The sequence below is a fragment of the Onychomys torridus genome, chromosome 2 (assembly GCF_903995425.1).
Source record: "Onychomys torridus chromosome 2, mOncTor1.1, whole genome shotgun sequence".
NCBI lineage: Eukaryota > Metazoa > Chordata > Mammalia > Rodentia > Cricetidae > Onychomys > Onychomys torridus.
This window is the reverse complement of record NC_050444.1, coordinates 3,086,695-3,100,324: the sequence shown is the minus strand read 5'-3', so window position 1 is coordinate 3,100,324 and position 13,630 is coordinate 3,086,695.

The following is a 13,630-nucleotide window of genomic DNA, read 5'->3' as shown; positions in this document are numbered from 1 at the left end:
TGGATATTGCTCTGTATAAATAAAATGCTGTTTGGCCAGTGGCCAGGCAGGAAGTATAGGTGGGACAAGAGAGAAGAGAATTGTGGGAAGCAGAAGGTGGAGGAGAGACTGCCAGCCACCACCATGACAAGCAATATGTAAGCCACAAGCCATGTGGCAAAATATAGATTAATAGAAATGGGTTAATTTACAATGGAAGAAGTAGATAACAAGAAGCCTGCCATGGACATACAGTTTGTAAGCAATATAAGTTTCTGTATGTTTACTTGGTTGGGTCTGAGCGTCTATGGGCCTGGTGGGTGAGAGAGATTAGTCCTGACTGTGGGCCAGGCAGAAAAACTCCAACTACAAATGGTACCCAATGTGGAGCAAGAGTTTCCACCTAAAACCTGAGAAAAAAGATTCTAAAACAAAGCTAAAAACAGCTTGCTAGTTGTCTCTCTCAAATTAGCAGCAGCCTGTCGGTTTGAGCTACTATGGCGGGTTCCTGGCCTGTGAGTCTGACCTGCAGTGTGGTGGGAATGAGGAGTATACAAGCAGCACTTGACTCTGCTGCATGGTGGATTTAGCCTTTGCTAGTTTAAAAAAAAAAAGAAAAAGAAAAAGAAAAAGAAAAGATTTCTGGGCTATTTGATGCTTTGATAGTTGGTGGTACACATGGCTCCAGACCCAAAGCTGGCGGTAAACTGTACCACCACTATGTTGGGAAACTGAGGTGGGCAGAGCCAGCAGCCACAGTGGCATTTCAGTCTTATAAAGATGGATATTACACAGAGAATCTTGTTTGTCTTGTCTTTGGGATTTTTAACTACAGAAAAAGGTTTGATCATAAAAGGTGTATAGTTAAACAAATATGTAAATTTTAAAGGTATCTTGACTTCAAAATTTGGATATAAGGATAAGTTACTTTGGAAAAGAATCTCTGCTTTTGTTTTCCCAGAAAGCCAGAGGCTGTGGATTTGTTCCAGATTAAGATACATCAGGTTTGACCAGCCAAGACCACCTGAAAGGTCTCCAATGACACTATGGCCCAGATGATCCGACATCCAGAATGGTTTCAAGGCAACTGGCTCAGAGGTTTACCCTCACAGACTACTCCATAATCCTAAAATGTTCTTTATGTTGTTCTTTATGTCCCCATAAGATTCAACACCCCCCTCCAGCAGGAAGTAGTAAGAGAAACTATGCCCACTTTCCCAAAATTATCAAGCTGGCTTTGGAGATGGAATTGGCTCACTCCTTCTCTAAACCCAGACATATTGCTAAAAGAATAGGTTAAAAGATTTTTATGTCCCAAATCAGAAGAGCCCTCTGGTGTGGGACACAAAAAAAACCCAGTATTTTTCTTTAAAGCAGGTTGATTATAAATGTGATCTCTTTCTAAAGAAGAAAAGAGGATATGATATAGATATAATAGGATGAAAGGGTAAATTAAGGAACTTACCTCTAAAGAGCAACAACTTGTTTAAAATATTTTATATTGATATAGATTTTAGTCTATTGATACAAACTTAAAGTTAATTTTGTTATACTGTGTGTATATTTCTACTCGTGTTTAAGGTATTATGTTTGTATAGTTTATTTAAAAAAATAATGGATAATTAAAAATAGATTAATAATTAATCATCTATGATAATCATACTTGTAGCCATGTTAATTAAGTCTTCTAGGTATACAGAGAGATATTTCAGATAGATAGGCAATCTTCAAGTCCTTCAAAGACCTTCAGAATATGGCATTTAAAATATTTTTAAAATTTAGACTTTCTGGACAGTGAGACATGTCTGCTCCTGGCAACACCAATGTACTTCAGAGAGGAGGATGGGCATTGAAGACACTTCATATCTTATCTTCACCTTGGCAAAAATAGCCATTTGGGCAAGAAACTGTTCTTGCCTGGACTGCTTGATCAACTGGACATGCAGGATCCATAGAAAGGTGACCACTAAACTTTGCTTGACAAAATGGTCCTTCAGGTACCTGCTTTGCAGAGGAAACTGCCAGACATTCTACAGGACACTGAGAGAAGTGACCAAGAGACTCTAGCCCTGTGGGCTGAAGACAAATGTCCCAACTTTGCAAAGGAACATTAGGTGACTGTCCAGGCTGCCAGCTATCACTGTCTACCCTGCAAGACTCCCAAAAGTTACTTGCATCCTTCTCCCGTATCTCAGGTAATAATATATCCTTCTGAGGTCTTTGATGTGGTTGAAGACTAAATAGTTATAATTTCCTCAGTTATGATAAAAGATAAGTTAGATATAAAAACCTTAGACTTACAAATATAGAATAGATAGAATATTTTGTTTAGTTTTGCCAAAATAAATAGACTAGATATTGTAACTGTAATTCTTGCTTGATAATTGTTTTGTTACATGAAAATTTACTATGTAAAAGTTATAAAAAATTAAAACCTTTCTTTTTAAAAAAAAAAAAAAGAAAAGGAGAAGTGCTGTGGATATCACTCTGTATAAAGAAAATGCTGTTTGGCCAGTGGCCAGGCAGGAAGTATAGGTGGGACAAGAGAGAAGAGAATTGTGGGAAGCAGAAGGTGGAGGAGAGACTGCCAGCCACCACCATGACAAGCAACATGTAAGCCACAAGCCACGTGGCAAAATATAGATTAATAGAAATGGGTTAATTTACGATGGAAGAAGTAGATAACAAGAAGCCTGCCATGGACATACAGTTTGTAAGCAATATAAGTTTCTGTGTGTTTACTTGGTCTGAGCGTCTATGGGCCTGGTGGGTGAGAGAGATTAGTCCTGACTGTGGGCCAGGCAGAAAAACTCCAACTACAAGTCATTTCAAATCATGTGCCTTTAGTGGAAAGTTACATCTGAAACCTGTTTATCTTTTAATATGAAGGCTAATAGCAAGACCAACTTGTCTGCCTTTTCTCTACAGGAGACCCAGTGGCTTTAGAAAAAGCAAGGCTTGAAATTTACATATGAAATTAGCTAACAAGCTAGCTACAGCCTTGTGGAAGAATCTGGTTGCCTGAGGCTACTAAGATTACAAAGTTATAGTTAGCCTAGCTGTCAATGCCATCAGAGATCTGAGAAGGATAAATTATAACCTGAAGTATAATAAAAATGGCCTGTACAACAATTAAAATGACAGATACTAATCCATTACCTAGATAGACATCCCAGGTTCATGTGTTCTCCATAGCATTATATGCAGAGGCATCAGGACAGCATTAGTACTCAGCAGCCAGGCCAAAAAAGTGAGAGTTCTTCCTGTAAAGGAGGAATATGAGGGAGACTGATCTTACTTTGTCTAGGCAAAGTGAAGCAATCAAATCTTCAGTGTCCTGCTTGTCCACAGTTTGTGTCTGGTCCTGGTAGCAGATGCTGTATTGGTGCTTTCTTGCCCAGTGGTTAGCATTGCCATAATCCAACTGGAGACCTCATGGTGCCCAATCATCTTCTTTGAAGACCTCTGTGTCATTTCTAGGATCTGGGTGTCTCTGTGTGATATAGTTACCATTAAACATTTGAAATGCCATAGTCACCAGATCTCTAACAAGTTTGAGGACCATTATCTATTAAGGATATCTGAGCTAAACAAACCTAGGCTTAACCTTGAAAATATATCTAACATGACTACTAGTTTGATTATTATAGGTGAATATTAACCTGTATTTCTTTATATATTACATTTTCAATGAGCTGCATAGACACAATATATTAAATGAGAGTAGAAACATATATATATATATATATATATATATATATATATATATATATATAACAAAAATAACCTTAAATTTGTATGAATATATAAAAATTCATACCAATGTGAAATATTTAAGACTAGTTTTGTTTGTTTTTAGTTTAAAGGTAGATGTAATAATCTAACATTTTCTATATCCTCCCCCTTTTTTGGAAAAAGAACTCTGACCATGACCAATAATAACTTATAACCAACCCACCCTAAACAATGACAAATATCCACCAAATGACTAGAAACCTTCCATCCAACCTCTTGGGAATGTGGGATCATGATCATGTTCCCTAGGATGTTTGCCGTTGTTTGGGGGTGATGACATCTCCAGGGGACTCTTAGAAAATTGGGATAATGGTCAAGTTATCCTAGGAAAACTAGTTGTAACATTTGTTGTCCATTCTCAGAACTGTTCCCACGCAGAAGGATCAGCATGCATGTCACCTGTCCTTTGGTCTTCCCTGGCTTCCTCCCTCAGACATGCTGACAAGATCCTCAGGAGGTCTCCCTCATTCAAATCTGATCTTTATTTTGAAGGAATCCATAGCTTTTCATTTCCTGTGAAACAAAAACACAACCTTTCCCCCAATGTAACACATTTCCCGACTTTTATTCTGAAGCCAAGACATCCTAAAGTATAGAGGCTGGTTTAATTTAGCAGTTCCTTCCATAATCCAATGTCTCTTGGCAGTTGCTGTTCCGACTTTAATTTAGTCAGATTTTTCTTAACAGTTTGCAATAACTTATTAGCTTTCATAAGACTAGGACTTTCTGCAGTAGGGTTTGTGAGCAGTAACTTAGGGAGCCTAGAGGCTAGCATTACCCTTGACAAGTTAATAGGCACCATGGCCATATGTTAATGGAAGAGCTCTAAATTCTTTTTGCCACAGATAAGGAAAGCAACTCTGCTTTTAGCAAGTAGGGACTCTCTCCAAGCTCCTGAAAGAATGGGAGCTTAATCTAAATGCCTGAGCTTGGGAAAAGGACTTTATAGGTTTATCTCTGTTAAGTTTGAGTCTTTAAAACAATATGTCAATTAAAGCTCCTCTTAGTATCAAAATAAACCTTTTAGCTCATAAACATATTTCACAGAGAGACAGGGAAATTTTCTGATCTTTTTAGAGTATACCATTGCAGAATGTAACAGCCTCTTATATGACTCAGTTTATCAAAATAGCTAAAGCTTTCAAAAGCTAGCAAAGATAAGGAGGCTAGACATACATTCTCAAGCAAGAATAGATCTTAGATAAGGATATATTCTCTTAACATTCCCAATATAGCCTGCCTCCTAGATCTCAGGTTGTTCCACTTCATTGTGGCTGGTGTTTCTGGTGACTATCATATGGCATTAGCATTTCCAAAACTGCTAAGGCCCATAATTACAATTGGACCCTCTTTAGGAGCTCTAGCTTTGCCATAAATTTGCAAAGCTCAGCTGTTCCTCATGATCTCTTCACATCTTTAAAACCATTATCACTTGGGTGCTTTTTAAATTAAGAAGTTTAGCTGCCAGAGCAAGGTACATTCTTGCATATAAAAGCATTAAGATGCAGCTTCAATACCTTATTAAACAAGCATTGTTTTTAAATTCTATCTTTTATAAGCCTTCTTTTCAGGAAAGGACAGGAATTATCATACAACAATCTATCCCAATCCAAACTCTCTTGGAGACTGGTTGTTGCCTCTTTGGTAGACTCACTCCATGTGGTCACCTATAATCAAGATGGTGATGAACCCACATGATATCCATCTTTTCTAATTCTAGATGGCTGCCAGACATATGACTACCCAAAGATGGTGAAGTCACATGATGTTCATCTTCTCTAACCATAGCAAAATGACAACCAGCTATGTGGCTGACTAAAAATGGTGACAATCCAAAATGAAATAATTTAAAATGCATAGATAAAATAAATCATTACCCTTGTACAGATTAGTTTCTTTAAAATTACCCATGGACAGATTTTTGATTATCAATTCTCAGGGTTATTAGTTTTAACTTTTTTCTTCAGGTTTTACATATTTTTAACCATATATAACAAAATAAACTTATAAATCTCAAGGTACAGAATATTCACATAAACCAAGTCTGTTTGGGCTGTTCCACTTTGCTTTCTTCTCCCTTTCACTGTGCAGGGGCTCAGGCTGACCTAGGACATAGAGGAAACTTTTAAATATGTGTGCCTGAGTCTAGAGAAGGAAGAGCCATAATTCAACTCTAGAGCCAACTTTCCAATAAAGGATAATAGCATAAAACAATTTTAACATTATCTACATTAAAAAGATATCTGAACTCCTGCTAACCATACTCTAGTGACCAGACCTGAGAGATCAGTTCTGAGCTCAAGCCATAAATGCAGTCACAGCAGCAGTGGGTGTGTGGTGACTGGCTGTTGTCGGCAGCAGAAACAGCAAAAACATCCAAGCCATTTCTGTTTCAGCTCTGTGCTTGCAACAAAAATTACAAATGCAACAGAAAACATAGACAAAACTTTCCAACAAAATAAGCAGACACTACTCTTGGGAGAAATGGACAAAACTTTAATGGACACACCAGAAAACAGAGAGAAAAACTTTCCAAAAAAATAAAAATAAATAAATAAACAAAAAATCCAAAAATACACAACTTTCTTGAGAAATACACAAAACTTTCCAACCAGAATCAGAACTAGATGGGTGGGTGACATCTCACTATATATGTATTGTTGACCCCCTATCACAGATAGGCATCCCACAGAACAGAGCCAGATTATAACTCATCTAAATTTGAAGCAAGCTTGATTTTCATTGGGGTACACTGCACCCAAGATCAGGCTGGCAAATCCCTCCTAAGTCAGGCTAAAGAGAGTAGCCCTGAACTCATCTCTCTTGGGCTTTTTAAGGAGTAACATCACAAGCAGTTTTGGGAGACAATGGGGCAATACAGAAATAAAATAAAATAAAATAAAATAAAAAAAAACAACCTAAAAAACAGCTATCATGTTATTACCCACCTTGTGATTAGGAGGGGTTAGAGAGAGTCAGGGAGGGTCAGGGTCAAGGTGTTCTCAAAAACAAATCAAGGTCATGGGTTGGGGAATGTCAGTTTTCAGGAAAAGGAGCTACTTAACTTTCACAGTAAATAGAAACTTAATTTTAAAAATACAGCATAATGGCTCCTGCCTTTAAAATGGAGTCAGGCAGGTTCCTCATTAACATCCTCTTATAAGGTCCTAAAGTCTGTACTCATAGTCTCTTACATTGAGCCACTTGGAGTTTTCATCATGGGCCCTTATTGTTTATCACTGTTTTTCCCAATGTGAGGAAACTCAGCTCAGAGAGTTTGGGAAACTTGTTCAAAGTCACACATATGAAATGGTCAGATTCAAGATGAGTTGAACAGGCATGTTCGGACTTCAAAGCCTACATGCCCTGCCACAATTTTTGCTCTAGGCTACTGGCACTTTCTTGTTGTTGTTGCTGTTAAGTCTCATTGTCATATTTTAAGTGTATCAATCAGTGCCATTTTATTGCTCTTAATACAAAAATATGTGGTATAATTTGTGAAAATGTAAAAGGACTCAAGACCTTAGCAAAACTAATGCCATGTGAGTGGTACCATTCTGATCTTACCCACAAACTTGACCCCAGTGCCTGCCCAAATGGAAACTGAGACATTGTCCTTAGTTCAGGAATGTCTGTAAATGTACTAACCTTCCTTTCTGGCTTCTGAAATTTTGCTTCTTGCTAACTGGAGTGATGGCCAGGATGTGGTTTTTGTGTATAAAAGAAAAAAAATGTTGTAATACTCCAGGCTGCATGATTTGGGCAAACAACAAAGATACTCTTTTTGGCTATAAGAGTGGCTATGTGGTAATATCTGGTAGGCTTGCCTTGCAACAAAAATGGTGGCTTATAGTATAGTAGTGGTAACTTGCTGAGAAAGACATTTAAGATGCATTAGAATTTTTTTTTTTGCTTGTGATATGTAAAATTATTTTTCTAAAGTCATTTTCATGAAGGAATCGCATGTGACTTTCATGAGAAAGACAGGGGCTGGGTACCTCTCCCCCTCACCAGGGCAATGCAGTGGGATTACTTGAGTGAGAGCCTGAAAAACCTTTCAGATAGAACCTATAAAGATTAACACAGAGAAGACTGGAAGAATTTCCAGAGAAGGGTTGTGAGCTTCCAGGAGTCTTGGATCAGGCCCAAGGGATTTAAGAGTCAGTCAGGCTTATAGAATGTTTCAGAGCACAGGGGTGCCAAAGCAGAGGGAAGCTACTGAGGCTAGAGCTTAGCTGGGAGTGTGGATTCAATGCATAGCTGACTTCCTTTCTTATATTTCTCACCTTCTTTTGCACATTGGGAGTGAGCAAGCATTTACTTCTTAGGCAAGGTATCTGAAGGATGCTCATCAGGACAGTGCAAGGCTTAAAGGGGAAAGAAGATGAAATTACTGCATTAGAAATTCTCCAACAAAATGATGGCCATTTTCCCAACAAGTCATGTAATGGCTATTCTTGGTTGTCAACTTGACTATCTCTAGAACCAGAAATGGAGAGCACACCCATGAGTGATTAATTTTGGAAGATTTAAAGTGGGTGAATCCACTTCTAGTCTGGACCTTTGATGTAAGGAAGACATACATCTTTGATTTGGATCTTGGGGTGGGAAGACACATCTTTAATTTGGGCTACACTGTCTGCTGCAAGCCTATATAAGGACATGGAAGAAGGAAGTGCTTGTTTCTTGCCTTCTTGCCCTCCTTACCTTGCTAGCACAGCCATTCCTTCAATGGCATTAGAGCTTACTTCATTGGGATTCCAACATATACTGAAGACCACCTGAGACACCCAGGTTTGTAGACCAAGAAACTACTGGGTTCTTGGACTTTTCAGTCACAGCCAGCCATTGTTGGATTATCTGGACTCCAAGTTGTAATTCCAATAACACACATACATATGAGATAGATAGATAGGTAGATAGATAGATAGATAGATAGATAGATAGATAGATAGATAGATATTCTCTGAGTTCTGTTACTTTAGAGAACTCTGACTAGTACAAGTCAAGATAAATCCATCTGTAGGCAGAGAGTCTGTGATTTGTAGTACTTCTCATTCAGGCACTAATAAACACTTAAACTATGTGACAGGTAAAGCATATCTCCTCTGCAGAATTTTGCCTAACATTTTTATAGCTCATGATTAGTAATCAATTTCAAAAGTCCTTTCCGAGCCAGACCTGGAAGATGAGGATAAGAAGATTACAAATTCAACACCAGCTAGTAAGGCTGTGTTTCATTGAAAAAAATCTGAAAGGTTCTTTTAGTTTCTCCTGTGTTGTAGAAAGATACAAGGAGCAGGGGCAAGCATCGCAGAGGGTGGAAATGTGTAGTGCCACACAATAGACTGTCATGTACACACCGAAGCTCACAGAACACAGCAAAAGAAGCTGCCAGAGATTTTAAAGATCAACACATGCATGTGTAAATGCACACACAGTCACATGTACATAAACATACACACACACCCCCCACACACACACCCTCTCTCTCTCTCAAACGAGCACACTTGAAGACAGTTAAAAATAACCAGCATCACTTTTAAGCTCTATTGGAAATTGGAAGGCAATAGAGCAAATTCTAAGAAAAAAATTTTCCTACAATTTCAATATTGTTGGTTTATTTTGAGCATTTATTCATCCTTTTAGATAATTGTTTTTATTATTTATAGTTACATTTGTACCATACAGCATACACAGCATATATAAGTATGTTATATAATCAACAAAAATTTTAAAAGCCAACCAATAGACCAATATATACAGATAGGTATATACAGAATAAGTACCAGTGTCCCACCTCAGGTACTACCTAAATAGCCTATCAAAACTACTGTAGCGAAACATCAGTTTTCATCTATCAGACTGTGAAAATATTAATAATATTTAAAGTTTCCAAGAATGTAGAAAAGATAATTCTCTTTTGTATTTGTAAAAGTACAAAAGGCTTACTCAAGGTCAGGCAATGGTGGCACATGTCTTTAATCTCAGCATGATGTGGCTGGGTGTCACCCTCTTCTCTTCCTTCGCTTCAATTGTAGTCTCTACAGAGATCTTGGAGCCTCTTTGTTCAGTGTTCAAAGGTTGAGTCGTTCTTTCAGGTATCCATACTAGCTTTTCAGGACCTTGAAGAAAAACCACAAGTACAGTCTTGGTTCCAATAAATTATTGAAGATGGGTTTTTCCATTGACCTTATACACCTCTTCAAAGGACCATGACCATGAATTGTTCTGAAGGGACCAAAAATGCTCTGCAGCCACAAGGCGCCCAAATTTTAAAAAATTTAAAGTATATAAAATAGAAGATAAAATATTGTAAGAAGTAGCCATACTATGCTCTCCATCTCCTTTATTTTTAAATGTTTAAGTTTCCATTAGCTTTTTCCATAAAATATTGACTCTGAGGGCTACATGGAATGCCTATGATATGGGTTATACCAAACTGCTGGCAAAAGTCCTAAAAAGTCTTGGCAGTGTCTGCAGGAGCATTATCAATTTTAACATTTTACAGGGGCCTAAAAAAGCAAAAGTTCTGAGTACAAAATTAGTAATGTCTTTAACTGTGTTTTCTGATATATGAACAGGAAAAAAGAGCAATAAGTAAATGCCTACAATGATGTGAACATATTTCAGCCTCCCAAAGCTAAGGATTAACATCTATGTGCCAAATATAATTTGGCAACAGTCCTCGGAGAGTCATGACTTAAGTGGTTAGAGGCATGGCATTAACTCACATGCAGGAAGGTCATTCCTTAACTATCAAACAAGCTTGCTCTTTTTATTTAATTTAATTTATTTATTTTACAACCTGATCACAGTTTCCCCTTCTTCCTCTCTTCCCATTCCTTTCCCCCTCCACTCTGTTCATCCCAATCCACTCCTCTGTTTTTGTCTAGAAAGGGGCAGGCCTCTCATGGATATCAACAAAGCGTGGCATATCAAGTTATGGTAGGATTAAGCACCTCCCCTTGTATTAAGACTGGAAAAGGCAATTAAGTATGAGGAGTAGGTTTCCAAGAGCCACACAAAGCATTAGGGACAGCCCCTGCTCTAATTACTAGGAGTCTTACAAGTATCACTTGTATTACCAAGTGATACAACTGTCACATATATGCAGAGAGTCTAGGTCAGTCCCATGCAGAAGCAAGCTTGCTCTTTAGTTAGTGAAAAATGTTTTTCTTTTTACATTTTTACTTATTATTATTAAGATATTTTCTATTCATTTTACATATCAACCACAGATTCCCCTCTTCTCCCTCCTCCCACTCCCTAGCCTTCCCTACCCACCCACCTCCCATTCCCACCTCCTGCAAGGCAGAGTCTCCCATGGGGAGTCAGCAGAGCCTGGTACATTCAGGTGAGGCAGGTCCAAGCCCCTCTTCCCTGCACGAAGACTGCACAAAGTGTCCCACCATAGGTACTGGGCTCCAAAAATCTTGCTCATGCTCCAGGGACAGGTCCCAATCCTACTGCCTGGGGCCCCACAAATATTTCAAGCTAAACAACTGTCTCACCTATCCAGAGGGCCTAGTCAAGTATGATGGGGGCTCCTCAGCTATTGGTCCACAGTTCATGTGGAAAAACATTTTTCAATGCTGAAATACTTTGATGAAAGCATGTATGAGATTCTTGTTCTTCCTTTAGGTTGTTAGTTCCTAGGCAAAGAGACAGTGTTAAAAGAGAAACTACCTTTGCATTTCCCTTAGATAAAGGTCCTAGAAGATTAGAATATGGCCTAATATGGCCCAAATAAAGTGGATTCTCTTGAGTCTGTAATTCCTGTTGAATTAATTGTAATGAATCGTAAATAGAGATGCCTGATGAAGTGATCCACGTTGTTTTAGATTGTTACTCAGAGTATAAGTTTAGAGGTTGAGGGTAATGTTGTAAAGCAATGTAAACCATGTGTAATTCCATCTATTGTACAGAAGTATCTAGGTGGATAAAAATCAGTGAAGCATCTCTAGAAACCAGGGAGCCCTATGTACCATCTTTTGTGGCATATACAAATAATTTTAGGAAGTAGAATAGCATGTTTTGATGCAAAATCAGTAAGTTTACTGGAAGGAAAATGATTATCCATTAGAAAAAGGTACACAGCAAAAGATACTGTTGAGTCATCTGAAGTATTCAAAACAAATTTTAATCCCTTTTTAAACCATAAGAAATACAATTTTGTCTTGTTTTTCAAGACAGGTTTTCTTTGTGTAGCTTTGCACCTTTCCTGGATCTCGCTGTGTAGACCAGGCTGGCCTCCAACTCACAGAGGTCCACCTGGCTCTGCCTCCCGAGTGCTGAGATTAAGGTCGGTGTGACACCAGTTCCTGGCCTTTTTTTTTTTTTTTTTTTTTTGAGACAGGGTTTCTCTGTGTAGCTTTGTGCCTTTCCTGGAACTCGCTTTGTAGCCCAGGCTTGCCTTGAACTCACAGAGATCCACCTGGCTCTGCCTCCTGAGTGCCTCCCGAGCTCACAACTTTATTCCCAGCACTCGGGAGGCAGAGCCAGGCAGATCTCTGAGTTGGAGGCCAGCCTGGTCTACAAAGCAATACAAATTTAATGTTAATCCAATATTTTCTTTTGCAAATAGAATTTTTAACATTTTATTATTTTCAGCAAACAATAGACTACCTTCCTTATAATGTATAATAAAAGGAAGAGGAAAATAGCTTTAAGTTCTCTTTGAAGCAGTAACAACGCATTTTTAGCATAATTGAGGAACTGTCTGCCCTTGGAGGGCCACAGCCAGAGTTAACCCTTTAGTATATGAAGGCAATATCAGTGCAGAGGCAGATGCAATCACTGATATCTCCTTTCTTTCAAAAGTGAATTGCTTTGAGTTTCTCTCCATTTAAGTTGATGTTGGCTATAGGCTTGCTGTAAATTGCCTTTACTATGTTTAGATATGTCCCTTGTATTACTGATCTCTCCAGAACTTTTATTATGAAGGGGTCTTGAATTTTGTCAGAGGTCTTTCCTGTATCTAATGACATTATCATATGTTTTTTCCAGTCTGTTTATATAACGGATTATCTTCATTGATTTTCATATATTGAACTGTCCCTGTATCCCTGGGATGAAGCCTACATAATCGTGCATGATTTTTTGTTGTGTTCTTGACTGAGTATTGCTCATCTATGTTCATAAGGGAAACTGATCTGTAATTCCCTTTCTTTGTTGGGTCTTTATGTGGTTTGGGTATCAAGGTAACTGTGGCCTCATAAAGAGAATTGGGTGATGGTCTTTCTGTTTCTATATTTTGGAATAAATTTGAGGAATATTGTTATTAACTCTTCTTTGAAATTCTTATAGGAATAGCCTGGGCTCCCCAGCTGTCATGAACATGAAAAAGCAATGCCCATGATCCTTCTCTAACTTAAGAAAGAACATTTCCAACTAGTGGTACTTTTAATAAACACAGATGGTGATTTATATATTATTACCATGGCAACAAATTTGTTGTCTTACAGACTTTTAAAACTTTAAAGTTATTTTTACAGAAATACAATATTCTTAATTCTGGATGTATTATAAAAATCCCTTCTCAAAAATGCCTTTTTTCAAAGGACACTTTTTTTTTTACTTTTTATTATTACTATTATGTGTTTTAATTTTATACATCAGCCATGGGTTCCCCTGTCTTCCCCCATCCCGCCCCACCCCCACCTTCCCCCCATTCCCTCCCCTCCATTCCCATCTCCTCCAGGACCAAGAAACCCCTGGGGATTCATTTAAACCTGGTGGATTCAGTAGGGCAGGACCAGTCCCCTCCTTCCAGGCTGAGCATGTGTCCCTGTGTAAGCCCAAGGTTCCAAACAGCCAGCTCATGCACTAAGGACAGGTCCAGGTCCCACAGCCT